General features: G+C 45.9%; 1 protein-coding gene across 4 annotated transcripts in view; it reads left to right on the top strand.

Annotated features, from left to right (window-relative positions):
* LOC126234421 (probable inactive tRNA-specific adenosine deaminase-like protein 3) overlaps positions 1-27,116 on the top strand; it is a 612,850-nt gene that overhangs the window by 537,612 nt on the left and 48,122 nt on the right. For all 4 annotated transcript variants that reach the window (XR_007544722.1, XM_049943111.1, XM_049943113.1 and 1 more), the window contains exon 5: positions 2,100-2,146. The gene's annotated coding sequence lies outside the window, so the exon portion shown is untranslated. The remainder of the gene's footprint in view (positions 1-2,099; positions 2,147-27,116) is intronic.

The raw sequence follows: 27,116 nt of genomic DNA, 5'->3' as shown, positions 1-27,116 counted from the left end.
ACTGTGGAATCCATGGGTCAGAAGAGCCGTACTCAGCACCATGTAGGATGTCGTAGGCACCCTGCGATTACTGCCAGAGAGGACAGCAGCTTGTTCGCCCGTCACCTACGTTGGGTCATTGACGTGTTAAGGCCGATGGCTTTCCCTTATTTGCGAGGTATCCGTGACGTTTTCAACAAGATAACGCAAGACTGCATGTTGTGCGTGCTGTCGTGATCCATGACTATACAGGAGGTGTTCGACTGTTGTCATGGGTGACAGATTGTGTCATTGACGTGTTAAGACCGATGGCTTTGCCTTGTTTTCGAGGTAACCGTGACGTTTTCAATAAGATAACGCAAGACTGCATGTTGTGCGTGCTGTCTTGATCCGTGACTGTATAGGAGGTGCACGACTGTTGTCAAGGGCGGTAGATTCTCGAGATCTTCAAAAATGGTTCAAATGGCTCTGAGCACTATGGGACTTCACATCCGAGGTCATCAGTCCCCTAGACTTAGAACTACTGAAACCTAACCAACCTAAGGACATCAGAAATATTCATGCCCGAGGCAGGATTCGAACCAGCGACCGTAGCAGCAGCGCGGTTCCGGACTGAAGTGCCTAGAACCGCTCCGCCAAAGCGGCCGGCGCGCCACCTCGCTCGGTGCTCAAATATAGGGGGGCAGTCAAATGAAAACGAGGCAAATAGAAAGAACGTAAGCAAACTGTTTATTATTTCAAAATCAATCGTCACAACTGTTAATATATTATCCCACTGCGAGACCTTTGGGAGACAAACTCCTGAAAAAGTCGGCAGGCAGCAGCACTTTGCGGTAGTATTATAAGCATCAGCAGGATATGGCGAATCGCAGTGTCTATTTTTTGATCTGGGGGCTGCTTAGCCGGAACGTCTGCACGTGAAAAGAATGTCGTGAAGCTGCGAGCAGCTCGGGAAGAATAAAAAGTCGGCCGGTGATCCCAGCTGGGTGGAGGAGGCGAGTTTTTGAGTCCCTTGGGGCGGAGGTTGTGTCGAGGAGTATTTCGGAATTGTTTAGCCAGGGATCAGTAAAGTTGTTTGTTACGTGTGGATAGTCAGAAGGTGTTTGGCAGTGCCTCACCTAGCACGGCCATGGGAGACATGTCTACTGCTTGTTGCTGAAGTGGATGCTGCTGTTTAGGTAGTGTACATGAACTGTTCAAGAACAGGTCGCCTAACAGAGCGTGGATCGTTGTGTAACGAATGGCTCAAATGACTCTGAGTACTATGGGACTTAACATCTGAGGTCCTCAGTCCCCTAGAACTTAGAACTACTTAAACCCAACTAACCTAAGGACATCACACACATCCATGCCCGAGGCAGGATTCGAACCTGCGACCCTAGTGGTCGCGCGGTTCAAGACTGAAGCGCCTAGAACCGCTCTGCCTCACCGGCCGGCTCGAGATCTTCCACCCACTGAAAACATCTGATCGTGGTTTGTCTGTCATCTAAGCTCATATGGTCGATTCCCGTTCGGGTTAGAGCCATTCTTGCTGCCATAGGTGCCAGTTCTGCGTACTGAACTTCACATCCTGTACACCCCTAAATCACCCCCGGATTTAATAATGTATTCTTCCTACTTTCTTTATATGCATGATAAGTAAAATTTCTGTATTTACGTTCCTTTGTGGTGGTTCAGCTTTAAAGCGTCCATTGGTTTTAGAGTGTTACTAGCCTGTGATACATTCGTAGGTAATTCACACCAAGTCAACAACGTTTTAAAACAAGTGGAACTTCAATTCCCCCCTCGGTCATGCTGTTCCTTTGTAACTAAACCCATTCGCGTTCGAGGCTCAGTAGCAAGGGATGATTAATGCAGGATATGTAATGGGTAGGCGTGGAGATGAGCTGGTGATTTAAAACGGTTCAATAAGACTGGTTCAAAAGATAAAGCTGGTTTAAATCCGTTTAATAGCGAGTTTACATGGTACAGTTGGATGGAATGGGCAAGGCATAATATAAAAAGAATATTGTTTCTGGGGTTATAATTCTAAATTTCAGGCTCAGAATTTAGTGTTATTTTCTGAAGTAATTGTTTTAATCACAGTACTGTTTTTAAATGGTTTATTTCTTTTGTTCCAGGCATCAGTTTTGCACTTGGAATAGAAGACAGCTGCAGCAAACAAAAGGTAATAGCACTTCATCAGAGCTTGTACAGAGAGGTCACGTGATATATCAAAAAATTATTCACAAAGTTACTGACTCTGTTTGCAGTATACAGAAGTTAAGTCCCCATACGATTAAAAAAAGGTATTTTATGGAGGATCTTGTATATCTACTAGTTCAAAATCGTATCTGAGGTTCTACTGCACTGACAGTAGTTTTTTTGACCATACTGGAGCTAATCTGTTTCGGAATTTTTTGGGAATCCGAGCATGAGCGGACATTTCCGTTGTGGCCGGCCGGTGTGGCCGTGCGGGTAAAGGCGCTTCAGTCTGAAACCGCGTGACCGCTACGGTCGCAGGTTCGAACCCTGCCTCGGGCATGGATGTGTGTGATGTCCTTAGGTTAGTTAGGTTTAATTAGTTCTAAGTTCTAGGCGACTGATGACCTCAGAAGTTAAGTCGCATAGTGCTCAGAGCCATTTGAACCATTTTGACATTTCCGTTGTGCCGAACCGATGTTTGTGCGACATTTAAAATCCTGGATGATAAAGTGCGCAAAGGTTGCATAGTGGCCAATAATCGCCATCAGCTCGATGGAGGTACGTCATTAGCAACATTCTAGAAATTGTCCTTCGAAAAGAGAGCAACACTAGCTTGAAATTCTTACGATATGTTACTGGACTCTTTTCATATCGCTTTGAAGTTAATTCTATTTCATTAATAGCATATAGTTTATTTTAATATAACTGCTCAGGAACAATAATGAGATGGTAAGGATGCGGGGATCCAGGAGTGGTAAGCGACCATGCCCGCATTCAGCAAGATAAATTTTCACAATTTATTTCGCAGCAACAGTTTGACAGTACGGAAAATCTTGCGGTGTATTTCACACTAGTAGCCTACAAGATACAGACGGTGTGGCGACTGAAATTTTGGAAATTTGTGGTAAGTTCCTATGGGACCAAACTGCTGAGGTCATCGGCCCCTAGGTTTACACGCTACTTAATCCAACTAAAACTAACATACGCTAAGGACAACACACACACACACACACACACCCATGCCCGAGGGAGGACTCGAACCCCCGACAGGGGAAGCCGCGCGAACTGTGACAAGACGCCCTCTAGACCTCGCGGCTACCCCACGCGGCTGCTCCTGAAATCTCATGATCAGTAGCAACGTTGTGAATATGCTCTTCTGTTTCTGGCACGTAACGAAGTTGATGACATGTGGCCGGGCAATATTCTATGGAGCGACAAGGCACATTTTACAAAACAGTGTGCAGTGAATACACACAACTGCCGAATTTGGAGCAATGTTAACCTCCTGTTCTGCACGAATAGCCATTACAGTCACCACATGTGACTGTGTGGTGTGGATTCACAAGCACCTTTATCCTCGGTCCGTTCTTCTTTGAAAAGAATACACCCTTAGAGCCTGGCAGGTGTACCGTGACACCTGCACTTTATCGAGACCTTCCTGTACAGCATGCGATTCTTGCTTTGGGAGAACGAAACTGTGTGAAAATGGCTGTGTTCAGGGAAGATGGCGCAACACCTCATGTCACTCATCCAGTAAAAGGTCTACTGAATGCAACCTTCCACGAGCACGCTATCTCCAAAAGTTTTCCAAATGCATGGCGTGCAAGGTCACCTCATCAGAATCCATGTGGCTTTTGGATCTGGGGAAATCTAAAAGAACGTGTTTAACAGGGACACGTCCGTTCTCTATCTGACCTGAAGGTCAGTATACAGGAACGCGTTGCTCAGATTGCACCGGAACTGTGGCGAGCAGCTGTTGATCACGTCGTTTTACGGATGCAGTATCTTCTTACGTTCTCTGCTGCCCATATTGAACAAACATTGTATCAACATTATGCCTTTCTCACTTGTTTTAACTATTCTGCCCACGTTACCCTAATGCATTGTACATGGAAACATTTCTATACGTTTTTCTTGCATTCACAGCACCAGATTTGCACCTGGTGGCAAAAATTGGAACCAATTTCTTTTCCAATGTAAATCGGTTCCACATTAAAGCATTAGCTTACTTTTGAAATTTCGATGCCATATGATAATTACAGCCCAGATTGTACTTTCGTGTGTAACTGCACTTTAATTATAACCACTGGATGCTTGCAAAGCCCACTGTCGGTACCGCGCTTGCACACCGTCTTAAAACCAAACACCTTAGGTCAAGAAGCTGGCGCTAGCTTACATTATATCGATACCAAGTTATCAAATAATTTTTCTCTGCATGGGCTAAAATACATACTTCTTTGTTCTCCATTTAATGGCTTTGCTGACTCTCACTGAAGCATACTTTTTCCCACAGTTTGTATAAATACATAAATATTCGTGTGTTCAAAATCGTAATCTCCGAAAGTTCTTCACCGATTGCTTTGAATTTTTGATACAACTTTGCATTTGAATACACCATTGTGTCTATACACCTACTGAAGCGTGTAATGGTATATAAATATGTAAATTAAGGGGATACATCGTTTATAAAAACCTTACGTTCGATTGTTCAAAGTCTTAAATTACGAAAGTTCGTCACCGATTCATTTGAAGTTTTGTCGCAACGTTGCATTTGAATATGAGAGTGTTTTTAGGTGTTTACTAGAGCGCCACAATATATATACGAGGGCAGTTCAATAAGTAATGCAACACATTTTTTTTCTCGGCCAATTTTGGTTGAAAAAACCGGAAATTTCTTGTGGAATATTTTCAAACATTCCCGCTTCGTCTCGTATAGTTTCATTGACTTCCGACAGGTGGCAGCGCTGTACGGAGCTGTTAAAATGGCGTCTGTAACGGATGTGCGTTGCAAACAACGGGCAGTGATCGAGTTTCTTTTGGCGGAAAACCAGTGCATCTCAGATATTCATAGGCGCTTGCAGAATGTCTACGGTGATCTGGCAGTGGACAAAAGCACGGTGAGTCGTTGGGCAAAGCGTGTGTCATCATCGCCGCAAGGTCAAGCAAGACTGTCTGATCTCCCGCGTGCGGGCCGGCCGTGCACAGCTGACTCCTGAAATGGCGGAGCGTGCGAACACACTCGTTCGAGATGATCGACAGATCACCATCAAACAACTCAGTGCTCAACTTGACATCTCTGTTGGTAGTGCTGTCACAATTGTTCACCAGTTGGGATATTCAAAGGTTTGTTCCCGCTGGGTCCCTCGTTGTCTAACCGAACACCATAAAGAGCAAAGGAGAACCATCTGTGCGGAATTGCTTGCTCGTCATGTGGCTGAGGGTGACAATTTCTTGTCAAAGATTGTTACAGGCGATGAAACATGGGTTCATCACTTCGAACCTGAAACAAAATGGCAATCAATGGAGTGGCGCCACACCCACTCCCCTACCATGAAAAAGTTTAAAGCCATACCCTCAGCCGGTAAAGTCATGGTTACAGTCTTCTGGGACGCTGAAGGGGTTATTCTGTTCGATGTCCCCATGGTCAAACGATCAACTCTGAAGTGTATTGTGCTACTCTTCAGAAATTGAAGAAACGACTTCAGCGTGTTCGTAGGCACAAAAATCTGAACGAACTTCTCCTTCTTCATGACAACGCAAGACCTCACACAAGTCTTCGCACCCGAGAGGAGCTCACAAAACTTCAGTGGACTGTTCTTCCTCATGCACCCTACAGCCCAGATCTCGCACCGTCGGATTTCCATATGTTTGGCCCAATGAAGGACGCAATCCGTGGGAGGCACTAGGCGGATGATGAAGAAGTTATTGATGCAGTACGACGTTGGCTCCGACATCGACCATTGGAATGGTACCGTGCAGGCATACAGGCCCTCATTTCAAGGTGGCGTAAGGTCGTAGCATTGAATGGAGATTACGTTGAAAAATAGTGTTGTGTAGCTAAAAGATTGGGGAATAACCTGGTGTATTTCAATGCTGAATAACAGAACCCCTGTTTCAGAAAAAAAATGTGTTGCATTACTTATTGAACTGCCCTCGTATAATGTAAATGTTCGTTTGTTCAAAAACTTAAATCTCTGAAAAATCTTCACCAATTGCTTCGAAATTTTGGTTCAACATTGCATTCAAACACGCCCGTATTTTTATATAGCTATTTTTAAACATATATAATACAGAAATAATAAAGGGGGAGGGGGGAAGTGGAGATGGAAAGAGAGGTGGGAGGGAATGGGCATAGAAAGCGGAAAGGAAGAGATGGATAGAGAGATGGGGAGGAGGTGATGGACAAAGAGAGGGAGAATTAGGAGGAGATGAGAAGAAACTTAGGAGTTATGTTCAACGCCCGTACATAGGAGAAATGCGTACATTTCCTTTTTTCTTTCTTTTCTATTTAATGGTTCAAATGACTATGAGCACTATGGGACTTAACATCTATGGTCATCAGTCCCCTAGAACTTAGAACTACTAAAACCTAACTAACCTAAGGACACCACACAACACCCAGTCATCACGAGGCAGAGAAATTTCTATTTAAGCATATAAATCCACAGCAACCCGTTCAAATACAAACACCGTCAGCAGTAATTCGCACTCTCGTACCCGAGACACACAAACACGAGAATTTCTGAAGATTATTGCATGCAAAGGTATCAATCACCTTCTGACAGGAACTGAAGGCAGTCAGCGTGATCCATCTGTTTCAGCTACCCGCGCTTCCTGTTGAACTGGAGAAAGTCGTAAAATCCTAGTGGCGCAAAACTCTGAGCCGTTACCAATACTACCCCTCATCTACCCCTACATCGACGTAGTGTACACTCCGCAAGCTACCGTATATTGGTTGGCCTAGGGTACATCGTACCAACATTAACGATTTTCTATTCTCTTCCATTCGTGTACCGAGCGAGGGACATATGTCAGCCTATATGATCCTTTAGGTAATGTATAATCTCTCTTATTCTCATGGTCATTACGATATAGTGTATATACGACGGTGAAAGCACAGTGGTTTCCCGAGGATTTCTTTTACACTTTCTGGTAGACTATATCGACCTGTTACGACGCAAGCAGCGAATCTCTGATTTCATTCAATCCCTGTTGTCATGCCTCGTTGAAAAGGACTCCAAACATTAGAACAATATTCTAGACTTGGCTTCAGTAGCGTCTTGTTGAGATTTCTTTTACAGACGCCTTGCATTTTCCCAGAACCCTTTCAGAAATTAAAGCCTTCCACTCGCCTTCCCTTATACTGATAACACATGAGATGGTTCCATTTAACATCACTTTTTAGTGTTACCCACAAATACAGAGTGTTACAAAAAGGTACGGCCAAACTTTCAGGAAACATTGCTCACACACAAAGAAAGAAAATATGTTATGTGGACATGTGTCCGGAAACGCTTACTTTCCATGTTAGAGCTCATTTTATTACTTCTGTTCAAATCACATTAATCATGGAATGGAAACACACAGCAACAGAACGTACCAGCGTGACTTCAAACACTTTGTTACAGGAAATGTTCAAAATGTCCTCCGTTAGCGAGGATACATGCATCCACCCTCCGTCGCATGGAATCCCTGATGCGCTGATCCAGCCCTGGAGAATGGCGCATTGTATCACAGCCGTCCACAATACGAGCACGAAGAGTCTCTACATTTGGTACCGGGATTGCGTAGACAAGAGCTTTCAAATGCCCCCATAAATGAAAGTCAAGAGGGTTGAGGTCAGGAGAACGTGGAGGCCATGGAATTGGTCCGCCGCTACCAATCCATCGGTCACCGAATCTGTTGTTGAGAAGCGTACGAACACTTCGACTGAAATGTGCAGGAGCTCCATCGTGCATGAACCACATGTTGTGTCGTACTTGTAAAGGCACATGTTCTAGCAGCACAGGTAAAGTATCCCGTATGAAATCATGATAGCGTGCTCCATTGAGCGTAGGTGGAAGAACATGGGGCCCAATCAAGACATCACCAACAATGCCAGCCCAAACGTTCACAGAAAATCTGTGTTGATGACGTGATTGCACAATTGCGTGCGGATTCTCGTCAGCCCACACATGTTGATAGTGAAAATTTACAATTTGATCACGTTGGAATGAAGCCTCATCCGTAAAGAGAACATTTGCACTGAAATGAGGATTGACACATTGTTGGATGAACCATTCGCAGAAGTGTACCCGTGGAGGCCAATCAGCTGCTGATAGTGCCTGCACACGTTGTACATGGTACGGAAACAACTGGTTCTCCCGTAGCACTCTCCATACAGTGACGTGGTCAACGTTACCTTGTACAGCAGCAACTTCACTGACACTGACATTAGGGTTATCGTCAACTGCACGAAGAATTGCCTCGTCCATTGCAAGTGTCCTCGTCGTTCTAGGTCTTCCCCAGTCTCGAGTCATAGGCTAGAATGTTCCGTGCTCCCTAAGACGCCGATCAATTGCTTCGAACGTCTTCCTGTCGGGACACCTTCGTTCTGGAAAACTGTCTCGATACAAACTTACCGCACCACGACTATTGCCCCGTGCTAATCCATACATCAAATAGGCATATGCCAACTCCGCATTTGTAAACATTGCACTGACTGCAAAACCACGTTCGTGATGAACACTAACCTGTTGATGCTACGTACTGATGTGCTTGAGCCGGCCGCGGTGGCCGTGCGGTTCTGGCGCTGCAGTCCGGAACCGCGGGACTGCTACGGTCGCAGGTTCGAATCCTGCCTCGGGCATGGGTGTGTGTGATGTCCTTAGGTTAGTTAGGTTTAAGTAGTTCTAAGTTCTAGGGGACTTATGACCTAAGATGTTGAGTCCCATAGTGCTGAGAGCCATTTGAACCATTTGATGTGCTTGATGCTAGTACTGTAGAGCAATGAGTCGCATGTCAACACAAGCACCGAAGTCAACATTACCTTCCTTCAGTTGGGCCAACTGGCGGTGAATCGAGGAAGTACAGTACATACTGACGAAACTAAAATGAGCTCTAACATGGAAATTAAGCGTTTCCGGACACATGTCCACATACCATATTTTCTTTCTTTGTGTGTGAGGAATGTTTCCTGAAAGTTTGGCCGTACCTTTTTGTAACACCCTGTATATAATTAAACTGTCGCTTCTTGAGAGGGCCCGCCTGAAAAGAGAGTGATAGTAGTACATTGAAACCCTGTCAAAACATTTCTAAGGACACGAGTAAGAAAGATAACGAATAAACCATTGCAAGGAACACATTTCAATTTGCACATGAGTGTGTAAAATTTGTTCATTGTGTACCATGGTTACGTTCTGATAAAAACGTTGCTCAATATGACGACCATCTGCAACCACAGCAGCCCGGAATCGCACTTTAGATACCATTACACGTCTGTTCGCAGAACTTTTCGAACGGTGGACCATGGAAAATTCATGTCGTGACACAGCTCGTGCACTGCATGCATATCGCAGCATTCTCAGCCGTGGCAACAGTGACTTCTTCAACAATTTGTGGCAAAATTTGCCATGGGTCTCTCCGTGGAGCAATTCACCAATCGCCAGTTAATTCCAACTTCCGAATCACGTTCTTGAAACCTGGTGAGGAAAACGAACCTCTCCGCACTCCTTTAATGCGTCGATACTTGCTAAGACGAGCAGCACTAATGCTGTTGTTTTAATAAAACGACTTTACGAGTAAATCTCTACTCACTTAGGCCCATGTTGACTGTCTGCAACTGTGATGCACGCTGATGCTTGTGTTTCAACCATAAGTCGCTGCACCAGTACGGACGTCTAACAGCCAGTCATGATTCTAACTCTACTAACAATGTAAATTTTACAGTGCTCAGTGTGAACACCATTTCTGTGAAGTTGGGTACTCAAACGATAAATAGTTTTCCGTCTATACTGTCTCAGGTAGCAAATGTTGCATCATAACCATTCTGTAATTATATAAGGTGACTTGCTCAAGATGTCCAGTCTGACAAATTGCGTATCTCTATGGAGTGTGTAGAAACATGTGTCAGAAACTTAAGGGATTTATCCTTGACATCAAAATATTACAAAAAATTCTTATGAACAAGGGTCCGAAAAACTTTCGTTGAGGGGGTACTGTATGAAAGAATTTATTATTCGTTGCACAACAGTGATATATTTACTAAACACATTTATATGTATCAAAGAATTTATTATTCATGGGACTAAAATGATACAATAAACGAACACATTTGCAAAAATTTCTGCCGGCCGGTGTGGCCGAGCGGTTCTAGGCGCTTCAGTCTCGTATCGCGCGACCGCTACGTCGCAGGTTCGAATCCCGCCTCGGGCGTGGATGTGTGTGATGTCCTTAGGTTAGTTAGGTTTAAGTAGTTCTAAGTTCTAGGGGACTGATGACCTCAGATGTCAAGTCCCATAGTGCTCAGAGCCATTTGAACCGTTTTGCAAAAATTTCTCGAAATGACCACCAGCTGCTTCCATACATCCTCCCATCCCGCGTTCCATTCTTTGCCATAAGTTGTGAAAAACTCTTGGTGTGTTCCGTATTTGGTTGAATTGATTTCGGATGCTGCCCCTTAAAACATCGATATTGCGTGCAGGAGATGAATACAACAAGAATTTTAAATGCCCCCAAAGGAAAAAATGCATTCGATTCAAATCTGGCGATCGAGCAGGTCATACAATGGATCCCCCTCGACCAATCCGACTGTTCGGAAACTGGTTATGGAGATACTGGCGAACTAGTCGTGTAAAGTGAGGTGGAGCACCATTGTGGGTAAAGCACATTCGTTGGATGACGTCTAGAGGTACGTCATTGAGTAAATGAGGCAACTCATGCATAGAAACTGTAGATATATTTGTCCAGGAATACGTCGCGGAAAAAAGTGGGAGTCAGTGAGATGATCATGAATGGTTCCACTCCACACGTTGAGGCTTATCTTCTCTTGATGTCTGTCTTGTCGCACTTCATGAGGGTTAGGGTAATGGTAATTGAAGATCTCATTACGTGGAAAGCCATCGTCATCACTGCCTAAGGTAGTTAGTAAGAACTGCAGGCACACAGCAGATAGACATGCGTTGACAGAAGGCGTTCTTGGCTGAAAGTCTGCCTTGTTTAGCCCTTGCACCCGTTGACGGTGATGCCAGTATAGGAGAATTTTATGCTGAATGCGCCAGATATTAATATAATTGACGCTTTCCCTCTGGCAGTAGTCCTTGTAATAGTTGACCGTCTGTCATCCACAGCACGAAGAATACGTTCTTAAAGTTCAAACGTTCCTACACCGGATGGTCTCCTGTCAGCTGCAACTCGTTTCTCAAATAAGCCTGTCTCTCGCTAGTGCTGGTGGAGTCGTACAAACGGTCCTGCATAAGGTAAATACCTCCCAGGGTAACATGCAGCACAAAAGTGACGTGCTGCGCCCGCTTTACCTTCTGTCTGCTAGGCCGTACATGTGGCGCATGTTCTTCATTTCAGACACAGAATACATCGTCGTGGTGTGTTGTGATGGAAGTTACTCTAAGGCAGAACAATCGACCACCAGACAAAACAAAGTAAATGCCATGCATCTGTAAACGAGATAGTGAGCAAACATTTGAGATACAGTGCACAACCAGGAGTTGCTGCAGGGGATTTCATTCATACCTTCTCCCTATCGACAGATTTTCGGAACATGTTCATACACCACTGGCCATTAAAATTGCTACACTACGAAGATGTGCTACAGACGCGAAATTTAACCGACAGGAGAAGATGCTGTGATATGCAAATGATTAGCTTTTCAGAGCATTCACACAAGGTTGGCGCCGGTGGCGACACCTACAACGTACTGACATCAGCAAAGTTTCCGACCGACTTCTCATACACAAACAGCAGTTGACCGGCGTTACCTGGTGAAACGTTGTTGTGATTCCTCGTGTAAGGAGGAGAAATGCGTACCACCACGTTTCCGACCTTGATAAAGGTCGGATTGTAGCCTATCGCGATTGCGGTTCATCGTATAGCGACATTGCTGCTCGCGTTGGTTAGCAGATTGTGGAATAGGTGGGTTCAGGAGGGTAATAGGAACGCCGTGCTGGATCCCAACGGCCTCGTATCACTAACAGTCGAGATGACAGGCATCTTATCCACATGGCTGTAACGGATCGCGCAGCCACGTCTCGATCCCTGAGTCAACAGATGGGGACGTTTGCAAGACAACAACCATGTGCACGAGCAGTTCGACGACGTTTGCAGCAACATGGACTATCAGCTCGGAGACCATGGCTGCGGTTACCCTTGACGCTGCATCACAGACGTGAGCGCCTGCGATGGTGTACTCAACGACGAACCTGGCTGCACGAATGGCAAAACGTCATTTTTTCGGATGAATCCAAGTTCTGTTTACAGCATCATGATAGTCGCATCCGTGTTTGGCGACATCGCGGTGAATGCACGTTGGAGCGTGTATTCATCATCGCCATACTGGCGTATCACCCGGCGTGGTGGTTTTTGGTGCCATTGGTTACACGTCTCGGTGACCTCTTGTTCGCATTGACGGCACTTTGAACAGTGGACGTTACATTTCAGATGTGTTACGACCCCTGCGAAACCCTATATTTCAGCAGGATAATGCACGACCGCATGTTGCAGGTCCTGTACGGGCCTTTCTGGATACAGAAAATGTTCGACTGCTGCCGTGGCCAGCACATACTCCAGATCTCTCACCAATTGTAAACGTCTGGTCATTGGTGGCCGAGCAACTGGCTCGTAACAATACGCCAGTCACTACTCTTGATGAACTGTGGTATTGTGTTCAAGCTGCATGGGCAGCCGTACCTGTACACGCCATCCAAGCTCTGTTTGACTCAATGCTTAGGCGTATCAAGGCCGTTATTATGGCCAGAGGTGGTTGTTCTCGGTACTGATTTCTCAGGACCTATGCACCGAAATTGCGTGAGAATATAATCACATGTCATATCTAGTATAATATATTTGTCCAATGAATACCCGTTTATCATCTGCATTTCTTCTTGGTGTAGCAATTTTAATGGTCAGTAGTGTATAAGCTTTCTATGCTTTTTTGATGTGAAGAATAAGTTCCTTAAGTTCCTGTACATGCTTTTATACAACCCTGTATATAAAATATTATTGGTCTTATAACGCTTCGCTCGCCCGCATAGCCGTGCGCGTTAAAAGCGCACGCCTTGGAATTGGGAAACGCGTCGACCCCGTTTCGAATCCGTCCGGCGTATTAACAGCAAGGGCAGTTGTGCTGGCCAGCCTAGATGTGGTTTTGAAGCACACATCCCACTACGTGGACACCGGGCTGGTACCCATGCCCTGCCTCAAATGGACTCTAAACAAACATTTAGAATATTTTCTGACACTTATACATGGGATTTACTCTGGACGCAGACACTGACTACGTCCTGCAGGATGAAAAGGACACTGATGACATTAAATGTTTAGTATCCTTAAACCATAATCAGCATCAGCAGCCTATTATTATTTCTTGGGGAAAGCCGATATTAAGAGGGACGTTCATAAAGTAGATTTCGTCATTGTTTTTCACACGCAAATCTTTTTGCCAAAATCAAATACATCATGCATCACACGTTTCAATATTTTTCTTCATAGTCGCAACCGACGCTGACACATTTGTCGAAGCGTGCAGTCAGTTTGAAGAAACTACTCTGCTAAAAGTCAGTGCCCTGTGAAACAAGGAATTGTCGTACGGCTTGCTCCACCTCGGCACTGGTTTGGGAGTGACGTCCCGAGAGTGCGGATTTCAATGCAGGGAACGGGTGAAAGTCCGATAGACCAAGATTGGGGCTGTAGGCCGATTGATCCAATCTCAGTCATCCGAAGCGACTAATGTAATGCTATATGAGCCTCGCTTTGTGTGTTTTGCGTTGTCGTCAAAGAGCACAACAGTTTCACTGAAGTCCGCTAGTCTTTTTCGTCGAATAACGGACCTGAGTTTGGTGAGGGTGTCACAGTAGCGTGCCACATTAATGGTCCGCCGGCCGGTGTGGCCGAGCGGTTCTACGCGCTTCAGTCTTGAACCGCGTGACCGCTACGATCGCAGGTTCGAATCCTGCCTCGGGCATGGATGTGTGTGATGTCCTTAGGTTAGTTAGGTTTAAGTAGTTCTAAGTTCTAGGGGACTGATGACCTCAGATGGTAAGTCCCATAGTGCTCAGAGGCATTTGAACCATTAATGGTCCCTTACTGTAAGAAATCAATTAATTTCACGTCTTTTGCGTCATAAATCACGGTGTCCGTAACCTTTCCTGTGGAAGGTGACAATTTCAAGTTTTTCTCACCGGTGAACTGGGATGCTTCCACGTCACTGAGGCGGCCTTGGATTATGGGGTACAGTGGTGAATTCTGAACTTCTCTCGCGCACATATCGCATCATGTGATTGAGGCTGATTGCCGTTCTTGCACTCTTGTGATCAGGGATCAGGTTTGTCGGCACCCGTCTTGCAGACACTTTTCGGTAACTCAATACACAAGGAGCATCAGATGGGCCTGCGTACGGCAGATTCGCAGTGTGGACGCCACGTGTGACACCATTATGCGCCAGTCCACTAACACCATGTCCTGTACTTTATCAATGTTGCTCTCGTTCATGGATGCAGAAGGGCGCCCACTTCGGCCTTCATCCTCCACACTCTGCCTTCCTTCGAACATGCAACACAAGCGACCAACCATTTGTTGAAAATTGTTCAAATGGCTCTGAGTTCAAAATGGTTACACTAATGAACTGTTTTTTCCTGATCCTGAAATTTCAACTCTTGCAGCACACTCATACGATAGGCTTTTAATTTCAAAATGGTTCAAATGGCTCTGAGCACTATGGGACTTAACTTCTGAGGTCCTCAGTCCCCTAGAACTTAAGAGATACTTAAACCTAACTAACCTAAGGACATCACACACATCCATTCCCGACGCAGGATTCGAACCTGCGACCGTAGCGGTCACGCGGTTCCAGACTGTAGCGCCTCGAACCGCTCGACCACTCCTGCCGGCCCATTTGTTGACACATGACCTCTTCACCATACATTGGTGAATGACACACTAATCACACGTTCCCATTACTACCTGATAATAGCATGCACTTCCACTGCCGACCGCGCGGTCAATACACGTCCATCTGCTATCCTGACGTGTACTCGAGTAATCTTGGGCACGCTGGTTTGCTGCCACTCTCTCTTTTTTCGGCGCTCTGTTCAAGCGTCATTCCTCCTCCGCTGACGCCTCTTCCATCGCTGAACCAGCAATGGGTGTCGATTCATAAGGCGTTTGTTTGTGTCCCCTGGTGTACCATCTTCTCTTTTTTTTTAAAAAAAAATGACGAATGTTACTTTCGGAACGTCCCTCGTAGATTTGCTTCTGTGGAATATTTGACCTCCAGTAGAACGTACTCGGTTCTACACATACCTGTTAATATCGTATCGGACCTCCTTTTGCCCGACGTAGTGCAACAACTCGACACGGGGTGGACTGAGCAAGTCACTAGAAGTCCGTGTGGAAATACTGAACCATTCTACCTCTTTAGCCGACCGCGACAGCGAAAGAGTTACCGGTAGAGGATTCTGTGCTCGAACAGCCCTGTCAATTGTGTCTCATAAATGTTTGATGAGATTCATGTCGGTCAAACTGGTGGCCAAATCATTCGCTCGAACTGTCCAGAATGTTCTTCAAACCAAACACGATTAATTGTTGGTGCGGTGACATGGCGCATTGTCATCCATAAAAGTTCCACGGTTGCTTGGGAAGATGAAGCCCATTTATGGTTTACGAATGGTCTCTAAGTAGCGAAAAACAACCATTTCCAGTTAATGGTGTAGTCCAGTCACCGTAAACACTGTACAGACCATTACTGAGCCATCATCATCTTGGACAGTGCCTTGTTGACACCCTGCGTCCAATCGTCTGGGTTCCAATCGATATGGTCACGAGCTCAGGAGAAGCGTTAGAGGCGATGTCGTGCTGTTAGCAAAGGCACTCGCGTCGCCATCTGCTGCCTTAGCCCGTTAACGCCAGATTAGCCGCGCTGCTCTAACGGATATGTTCGCCGTACGTCCCACGTTGATTTCTGTTGTTGTTTCACGCAATGTTGTTTGCCTGTTAGTACTGACAACTCTACGCAAACACTGCTACTTTGTCTCGTTAAGTGAAAGCCGTCGGCCACTGTGTTGTCCGTGGTGACAGGTAATGCCTGAAATTTGGTATTCTCGACGCATTCTTGATACTGTGGAAATTTCTTAACGGAATGTTCCATGTGTCTAGCTCCAACTAACATTGCGTGTTGAAAGTCTGTTAATTACCGTTGTGGGGCGTAATCACGTCGGAAACCTTTCCACATGAAGCACCTGAGTACAAATGACAGCTCCGTCAATGGACTATCGTTTTACGTCTCGTGTACGCGATACCACCGCCATCGGTATACGTGCGTATCGCTATCCTATGTCTTTTGTCACCTAAGTGCATTAGTCAGATATTAATCGAGTCAATACCGTATTTGGGACACCTTCGGCATGATTGTATCTACTCTCATGCTCATAAATTAAGGATAATGTTGATACATGGTGAAACAACGCTCTGGTGGGCGGTTTACAGGTTTAAATCACCTCGGAGTATCACCATGCGGTGCATTTGACCTGCGGTCGCCGCACGGTGGCGCTGGCAGCAGTCCACATACGCAAAGGTTTGTTGGTGCATGTCAGAGTACGGTGCAGTGAGTAAGTGTGCAGACGTTTTCCGACGTGCTAATGGTGACTGTGTGTTGAAAATGGCTCAAAGAACACGTATTGATGACGTCATGAGGGGTAGAATACGAGGGCGACTGGAGGCTGATCGAATACAGCTGGTCGTAGCACGGGCCCTCCGTGTGCCACAAAGTGTGATCTCAAGATTATGGCAACGATTGCAGAAGACAGGAAACGTGTCCAGGCGCTGCAGTACGGGACGTCCACAGTGTACAACACCACAAGAAGACCAATATCTCACCATCAGTGCCTGTAGACGGTCACGGAGTACTGCAGGTAGCCTTGCTCGGGATCTTACCGCAGCCACAGGAACAGTAGTCTCCAGACACACAGTCTACAGACGACTGAACAGACATTGCTTATGGGCCCGGAGACCTGCAAGGTGCATTCCACTGACACCTGGTCACAGGAGAGCTCGTAAAGCCTGGTGTCAAGATCACAGTACGTGGTCATTGGAACAGTGGTCCCAGGTTATTTTCACGGACGAGTCGAGGTATAGTCTGACCAGTGATTCTCGCCGGGTTTTCATCTGGCGTGAACCAGAAATCAGATACCAACACCTTAATGTCCTTGAAAGGGACCTGTATGAGGTCATGGTTTGACGGTGTGGGATGGGATTATGACTGGTGCACGTACACCCCTGCATGTCTTTCACAGAGGAACTGTAACAGGTCAGGTGTATCGGGACGTCTTTTTTCTTCAGTATGTCCGCCTTTTCAGGGGTGCAGTGGGTCCCACCTTCGTCCTGGTGGATGATAACGCACAGCTCCACCGAGCTGCCATCGTAGAGGAGTACCTTGAAACAGAACATATCAGGCAAATGGAGTGGCCTGCCTGTTTTCCTGACCTAAACCCCATCGAGCACGTCTGGGGTGCTCTCGGTCGACGTATCGCTGCACATCTTCAAACCCCTACGACACTTCAGGAGCTCCAACAGGCACTGGTGCAAGAGTGAGTGGCTGTTCCCCAGCAGCTTCTGGACCACCTGATCCAGAGTATGCCAATTCGTTGTGCGGCCTGTGTACGTGTGTATGGTGATCATATCCCATATTTATGTCGGGGTACATGCGCAGGAAACACTGGCGTTTTGTAGCACATGTGTTTCAGGACGGCTTTTTCAACTAATCACCAATACCGTGGACTTACAGATCTGTGTTGTGTGTGTTCCCTGTGCGTCTGTTTTGTGCAGTGCCACGTTGTGTGGCACCGTATTCTGCAATTATCCTTAATTTATGTTCAGATGCTCAAATGTGTGTCAAATCTTATGGGACTTAACTGCTAAGGTCATCACACCCTAAGCTTACACACCACTTAACCTAAATTATCCTAAGGACAAACACACACACCCATGCCCGAGGGAGGACTCGAACCTCCGCTGGGATCAGCCGCACAATCTATAACTGCAGCGCCTTGGACCGCTTTTTTTTTTAGTCTCATTTTTTTTCTTTGTCGATCGTTGTATCTACTCGGGCGGACGTCGCAAGACATCCGTTTCAGTTCGTCGTTGATCCATTAACCCAGTTTTTTATTACAGAGGGCAGCAAACCCTCTGACCGAACACGCTGAGTTACCGTGCCGGCAAACCGCTCGGCTAATCCCGCGCGGCTTATGGTTCAAATGGCTCTGAGCACTATGGGACTAGCTGCTGAGGTCATCAGTCCCCTAGAACTTAGAACTACTTAAACCTAACTAACCTAAGGACAGCACACAACACCCAGCCATCACGAGGCAGAGAAAATCCCTGACCCCGCCGGGAATCGAACCCGGGAACCCGGGCGTGTGAAGCGAGAACGCTACCGCACGACCACGAGATGCGGGCCCGCGAGGCTTAATTTATGAGCATGAGTGTAGGTTAGTAGTCGGGGACGTGGTTCTCAGTGTGGAACGCCTTTCGGAAATCTAGGGAGACGGAATCTACCTGTGCACCGGCATCTTTTATTTGCAAGATGCCGTGTACGAGTGAAGCAAACTGAGTTCCACTGGAGTGTTTTTTCCTGAATTATAGACTTGCTGTCCTCCACTAAGGTCATGACGTTTGAGCTTAGAATTTGCTGTGGGATCGTGTAATAGACGGACGTGAGCGACATTGGCCTGCATTTCAGTGTGCACCCCGCCGGAATAGCTCTTGCAGAGCAGTTCGCGGCAACCTTCTGCTCGAGGCGTTACTACCACAAACAGTCGCCGCTGCCACGCGCTGGTCGGCCAGTATTGCGTTAAACAGGTCGCGGGGGCGCGAAGGGTCCGCAGGGGCTCGGCCGCTCCGCCGACCGACAGCCAGACGTTTACGGCGTAATTTATCGCGAGGCGCGGCCCGCCGCCCGTAAATCCCCCGTGTTTTGACGAGCCGCGCCTAATAAATTCCGCGGCCGCTATCCTCCGCAGGTGGCTAGCCGGCGCCGGCAGATGGATGGCTCGTCGGGCAGAAGCCGCAGCCGCAGCCGTAGCCGTAGGCGCGCGAGCGCTCGCTCAGGGATCGACTCTGCAATCGATTCCGACTGCCGAGGGGCGCGCTTGTTCGGTTGTTTCTGAACGGGGAGGGGGACGGGTGGGAGAGTGGCTTATGCGGCTGGCGGTGGCCGTGGCAGCAGAAAGGCACGCTGCGTGTGCTGAGCCAGAGGCGCGCGGTATCGGGACAAACGGAAGCGGAGGACTCGGAAACAGATTAGGCACGGTGCCGCCCCTGCCGGGACTCCCGCCCGCAGATACAAATATATCTCCGGGGCGCGCCTCTCGCAGATCGTCGTGTCCTCCTGTCGATACGTGGGCGCGCGCGTTGCCAACAGACCGAATGGACTAAGAGTCACGTCGTCTTTTTTTCTCTCTCTCCATCTCGTAGGCGGCCCGTTGCCAATTCGATACGCGCAGCTGGCTACGTTGTGTCGCTTCATCGAAAGCTGGCCTTCTATGTGACTCGCATATTCCTGTAGTATTGCTCTGTCCCATTGTGCTAACGATCCTCGAAGACGGAATGTGTGTTGAAAGATATTCCCTATAAGTCGATGGCGGAACGCATCGGTGTGTTAACAAAAGATTTAGCTTAATTAAAGGAGGGAAAGAAGGTCATCCGTGGTTGTAAACGCACGCTAGTGCAGTAGTGCTTCTTCTGGAGGTTGTCCTTTCGATGTATGGTAATTGCAGAAATCATTATACAGGGTGAAAAATATTTAAACCGACAAACTCTGGGAGATGTAGGGGACATGAAAACAAATATTTTTCCCTAATGTCATTTGTTCCTATGAGGAGTTTTTAAACCGGTAGAGGAAGATTTCTCTGGCGGCAAATTAATTAAACCGACAAACACTTTTCCATTTTTTTTTATGACCAAGAGACAACACATTAACACAACCCAATTTCAGTTACATTAGATTTTCAAAAATGCCTCCATTGACACGTAAACAAAGGTTACACCGTCAGATCATGTTCTGTCTGACACGGGCAAAAACCCCAGGAGTATCCTGAATTGTTCCTGTTGCTGCTGCTACTATCCGGGCATCCAGATCCTCTTCTGATGCAACAGGAGTTGCGTAAACAAGGTTGCGCATCTCCCCCTAGAAAAAATGTCCAGAGTGGATATATCTGCGCATCGAGCAGGCCATGGAACAGGACCACCTCTGCCAATCCATGTTGCTGGGAACCGTCGGTCCAGGAATCTACGCATACGACGACTGAAATGTGCCGGCGTCCTGTCATGTTGGAACCATATGCGTTGTCTTGTAGAGAACGGGAAAATTGTAATAGTGCCTGCCATTTAATGGCCTGGCTGGCAGATACGGCCCAATTAAACAGTCCTCAACAACACCCCACTTCATGAGCGCTAGTAACTGTGGCATGTGGGTTATCCTCACTCCAAACATGCGAATTGTGCATGTTGAAGACTCCATCACGCTGCTTCGTATTGTTGTTGATAAACCCGTTGTGCAGCTCGTCCGTTGTGGTGCGCTACGTAGTACGCGCCAACCATATCAGTGGACTCACTCCAGGTGTATCGCTCCATTAGTAAACAAAGACAATGCACTACTACACTGGTGGACAGCAGTTGCCTACAACTGAAGAGCATAATACGCTCTCTAACTACTGAAGGTCGTAATACGGCCTCTAACAACTGAAGAGCGTAATACGTCCTCCACCGGTTCAAATAATCCTCATAGGAAAAAATGACATTAGGGAAAAATATTTGTTTTGATGTCCCGTACAGCCTCCCAGAGTTTGTCGGTTTATATACTTTTCACCCTGTATATTCGCACATGGACAAGTATGATTAGCTGTTTCCGCGACTATTTAAAATGCATACTAATTTTATAAATTCGAAAATACATGTGTCAGTTATTGAACTGTATTAAAGAAAATCGTCATAACTTCTGAATGGGTTGCGTTAGGACTCTCAAACTGCACGGTTGGCCGCGGGGCACGCTGGGAAGTAGTATGCGCATGCCTACGCGCTTGTTGTCGGCCATTTCCACGTGAAAATAAGCAAAACCGGCGCATTTGGAGGACTGTAGAACCCGCATTTCGCGATCGAGAAGTCTCTTCACCCACAGCGGGAGACTGTGTGATGTGCAATATCCAGTCACGGAATAATCGGTGCGATATTCCTTGATGGCACGGTGACTACCGAACGGTACGTGAAGGTTTTGGAAGATGATTTCATCCCCATTATCCAAAGTTACCATGATTTGGACAAGATGTGGTTCGTGCAAGACGGAGCTCGACGCCATCGAAGCAGGAGAGTGTTTGATGTCCTGGAGGAACAGAGGCCACTGGCACGGGCCTCGATTCGCCGCCATATTATCCGGATCTGAACACATGTGGCTCCTTTTTGTTGGTCTGTATTGAAGACAAGGTGTACGGCACTAAGAGCAAAACTATTTCTGTGCTGAAAACAGCCATTCAGGAGGTCATCGACAGCATCGATGTTCCGACACTTCAGAGGGTCATACAGAATTTCGCCATTCGTCTACGCCACATCACCACCAATGATGGCAGGCGTATCGAACATATCATAACTTAAATCTGAATACCTGTAGTGACGTTTACATGCTTAATAAAGTGTGTACACGCCGTAATTTGTAACTAATTTGCCTTTTGTTCGTATTGCTCAATAACTGTCACCCTATAAATCTGTTACGCTTTTATGACTAAACCGCTGAAATGATTTTGATAAAATTCGGTATTGAGATAGCTTAGACGCTGAGGAAGAGAAGAGGTTACTGTAGGAAGTGTAAAGTACAACATACTTACTGATTTTAATTATTTATAATTGGGAACAATAATTACTCTTTGGAAAAGCTATTTACTCTTTCACTTTTGAAATTTATCGTACGTGTGAAAATGCTTTAATTGTTTCACATGGTCTACATAATACAATTCAACGTAAGGAATACGATGCTTATACAATCCACTGAATGTTTAATCCTTACTTTCATTCTAATATCAGTCACTAGCCCGTCGTACTTTACCCGCTGAACGCCTCTTGTCTTTTGGAACTTCTAAAATACGTTCCGATTTAGGTGAACACTTCGTGCTCATGTGGTTTTTTGCCATTGGATCATGTTTCGGAAGGTTTCCGCTCGCGACTGGGAGTGCGTGTTGTCCTCACCGTCATTTTACCATCATCGACGCACAAGTCGCCCATTCTTATACAACCCTCAACGTTTTTAATCCATACTAATCAATACTACCATTTTAATATTATAAATGCCAAAGTAACTCTGTCTGAACCGATTTCGAAAAAATTTGCTGCGAGATGACTTGAACCCGGAGGAAGAACCCAAGCTTCTTTACAAACTGTGTAGTACAAGATATTTATTGATTTGAAGAATATTACGCGAATTGGGTAAAATATTTCGTCTCTTTCACTTTCAAACTTTATCATATTTGTGGAAAATGCTTTTATTGGCTGATATACGTAATGTGATTCGACCTAATCAATACTGTACTTACAAAATTCTCAACGTGTTTCATCCATACTTCTTTACTAACATCAATAGTATTAAATGCGAAAGTAACTATAATGTTTTAACGACTCTATCGCTGAACCAGTCCCGATGAAATTTGGTTATGGAAATAACTTGAATCCTGAGGAAGACCATAGGCTACTTTACAAAGGTGTATTATATTCCTGAGTGGTATTAACATTTTTAAATAAGGCATTCATGAGTGGGTTACAGACGACGCTGATGCGATAGTCTGCGTTACTTAGTGCTTGTAGATTATTCCGTAACAGTGCGCGTGGTTTATGATAGTTGGTTGCTACACCACCTGACGTAGCTGGAGAGTTTTTGTGGAGATGCAACAGTAAAACCCGATGGTAAGCCCAAGAACCACATTTAAAACTATTACTGTGTGCCGTGAAAACGTAACTCTGATTTAGTGCGTAGATCAAAGAGAGCTCGCGTTGCCAACGCAACATATCTCGGAGCAATCTCAGGTCCGCCGCAACTTGGATGCAGAACGTCAGATGGCCTTAATAACTACAGATACGGCAGAACAGTCACAGGCCCGTCGCATCTTACACGTTGATCGTCATGTGTCTCTGAAAGCTTCCAAGATGCCTGAAGACTCACAGCGGCGGCGTCATTTAAAGGCTGTACAACAAACAGAGATACGTTGTACTTTTACATGTGGAGCGTGTGAGGCTTTTGGTGAGACTGCATTTGATTATTATTTATTAATTGACTATGTTAATCATAAATTAGTCATATTAGGGGGATGGATAAAAATGTAGGCAGTATAACGCATTGAAATGGAAGAAGAAACGATTGGTATTTACACTACTGGCCATTAAAATTGCTACACCAAGAAGAAATGCAGATAATAAAAGGGTATTAATTGCACAAATATACTAGAACTGACATGTGATTACATTTTCACGCGATTTGGGTGCATAGATCCTGAGAAATCAGTACCCAGAACAACCAACTCTGGTCGTAATAACGGTCTTGATACGCCTGGGCATTGAGTCATACAGAGCTTGGATGGCGTCTACAGGTACAGCTGCCCATGCAGCTTCAACACGATACCACAGTTCATCAAGAGTAGTGACTGGCGTATTGTGACGAGCCAGTTGCTCGGCCGCCATTGACCAGACGTTTACAATTTGTGAGAGATCTGGAGAATGTGCTGGCCAGGGCAGCAGTCGAACATTTTTTCTATCCAGAAAGGCCGGTACAGGACCTGCAACATGCGGTCATGCATTATCCTGCTGAAATGTAGGGTTTCGCAAGAATCGAATGAAGGGTAGAGCCACGGGTCGTAACACATCTGAAATGTAACGTCCATGGTTCAAAGTGCCGTCAATGCGAACAAGAGGTGCCCGAGACGTGTCACCAATGGCACCCCATGCCATCACGCCGGGTGATACGCCGGTATGGCGATGACGAATACACGCTTTGAATGTGCGTTCACCGCGATGAAGCCAAACACGGATGCGACCATCATGGTGCGATAGGCTACAATCCGACCTTTATCAAAGTCGGAAATGTGATGGTACGCATTTCTTCTCCTTACACGAGGCATCACAACAACGTATCAGCTGGCAGCGCCGGTCAGCTGCTGTTTGTGTATGAGAAATCGGTTGGAAACTTTCCTCGTGTCAGCACGTTGTAGGTGTCGCCACCGGCGCCAGCCTTGTGTGAATGCTCTGAAAAGCTAATCATTTGAATATCACATCATCTTCTTCCTGCCGGTTAAATTCCGCGTCTGTAGCAGGTCATCTTCGTGGTGTAGCAATGGCCAGTAGTGTATTACTCTGGTGGCAAAATATTACATCCAGTACTGTGTGAGTCAGTGGAATCTCTAAAAGCTCTGCTTCTGTATGAATATAATGAATCGAGCATCTTTTAAATATAATTAGGAAATACAATGCAAGCTTTCAGATTAGACATACAGCCAGGTAACAGAAACACATTTTTTATGCACCTTCATACCATCACTGCATATTTTTTGACACATACACCTTTATACCATTATATACAAATTCATTTATAAATTATTTTTGTACTTAATCACCTTCATTGACCATAAAAAGAACAACGAAATGCGAGCTCAGCCGCAGGTAGCAGCTAGTATATACAATATATACACAAAACGTACCCAGACACTAAACGTAAAGCTTGTTTGTTTTTTCTCTTGCAATACTGTTCGGAGATTTTTCTCTGTCGTCAGCTGGCTGTTTCGGTGTTTCGATGTGTTCTTTCATCGAGAGCAGTGCATTTGGACTTAACACGTAACTGTTTGCGATCTGTTGTTAGTGAATATGCATATTTCTACACACATTTTCTCTTCGAGGATCGTTACCACAATGGCGTTTAAACAGTAACAGTTCCTTGGCTGCTCTGTTGTTTTCCCTGATCGTGTTTTGATCGTGTCGTAAAGATCCGGTTACCTGTAGAATTCCCTGCGTTCGATGCAGAAGCATACGCGATCTTGAGGAGTCGGGACAGGTGAGATGTATTTCGACTCCTAAATTCCGTATCTCTTTCGAATCCCTGAGTGCCCTTCCTTTCTACAGCGCTTGTACCCAGTAGATAAAGTAGTCCAATATATTCAGGACACCCCCTCCACCTGCAAAGGCTGGGGACGGTGGTGTCTTTCTGCTGCGTTCCAGGCCACATGGGTATTAGGGGACTCGAATTAATAAATGTAGCAGCCAAGGAGGCCTGTAGAGATAATAAGTTTAGTTCACCATCCCCGTAAGTGCTATCACCTCGCTGTTGAGCTACCGAGTCATGCACAGATGGATAGAGGAATGTTTGAAACTGATGGACAATAAGCTGCGCCTAGTAAAGTCAACGGCTGCGCCTTGGCGTACGTCCTTCCAGCCTCACATCCTTCCAGCCTCAATCGTCATCCAATGACGCACGGCTTCTTCCTCCAGCGAGAGGATCCTCCAATGTGTGAAGCTTGTAATGCATAGATCTCCGTGCGCCACATTTTAGTAGATTGTGTTTTATATTCAGAGAAGGGGGCAGAAGCTAATTTACTGACTGATTTGCCCTCTGTTTAACTGGCAACGACGCAAATGTGCTATTACCTTTAACGTTCCTTGAAAGGTCCCACATAGTTTCAAAGAGATGTTTTAATGCGTTGTTAGGGTGGCTGGCTCCTTCATGTATTTTGTAAGTGATTAGCCAGTCAAATATCCCTGTGTGATTATTGTAGCTTCCCTCTTATATTACTTATGTTTTAATTGAAACTGTAACACCATTGGGCAATATTTACGGTATCCTAAAGGATGCGAGCTAGTATGATTATGCCGTTCATCGTTAGTGGGATTGAGTGCAGTTTTATCTGAATCGTGTCTTACCTCTTTCATAACGTATTGGACATTTTAACCACATTCGTTTCTGCTAATTAGGCAAGGATTTTATAACTTCGCCGTCAAGCGCCCATGAACCCCGCGAAAGAAGAAGAAGAAAAAAGTAAAGGTCAGTTAATTCTAAGTTGCAGTGTCACTCGTGATCCATTTGTAGAGGTATCGAAGTTCTGCTAGTGCGAAAGACGAGAGAATGTGGAATATAACGTAGCGCTCGATCAACGTTATTAGAGGCAGTGCACTAGTTCTGCTGTCAAATGAATCATCCGGGTCCCGTTCAAAGAACTATCCTCAGATGCATCCGAAATAATGTTTATTTTAATCTCTCATCTTTCCCGTGGCTGCTGGCAATGACGTTTCAAGAGTAATTCAACAGTCCTCACTCCCCCCTACCGCTCAAAGTCCAGTACGGAACAAGAGACTTATCGATAAGCTGTTTGATGTTACCGGCCGTCTTCTTGTTGTTAGACCCCGCGTTGGTCTTCCTATCATCTTATTTCCCATTGTTCCTGTCCTTCACAACATTTGTCCAAAACTCAGATACAGAAAATAAACGAGAATATTTTTGTGTACTTCATAGGATTGCCATTCAGCTGAACTTGTGAATAACAAAGGCTCCCGAACACTATCTGTGCTATTTTGCGTCTTGAATGTATTTTTAATGCCATAAAAGTGTCATGTGAGGGCTCCCGCCTAATGGATCGGCAACCCTTAGGGCAGCTCCATCACGCAGGCATCCAGTACTGCCCCGTGTTCTCCTCAGCATCACAGGTGCAACACGACGCTGTAAGACTGACCTCCAGGAGGCGAAACCGGCGCCTACGGAGGGCGCTGCCAACACAGCACTTAGTCGCGTCCGCGCGCCTCGTGACAGGGAAACAGTTCCAACAATACTCCGCCGCAGGTAGCTATATAAGCCGGCGACAGGACACCACCAGTCAGTCAGACTTCGAGAGCCTTCCGTGGTCCATGCGACGGGTGTTACTCCCATCAAACTGGATTGCTGTTGAAGTCCATCG

Source organism: Schistocerca nitens, chromosome 2, assembly GCF_023898315.1.
Source record: "Schistocerca nitens isolate TAMUIC-IGC-003100 chromosome 2, iqSchNite1.1, whole genome shotgun sequence".
Lineage (NCBI taxonomy): Eukaryota > Metazoa > Arthropoda > Insecta > Orthoptera > Acrididae > Schistocerca > Schistocerca nitens.
This window is presented reverse-complemented; position numbering and strand designations above follow the sequence as displayed.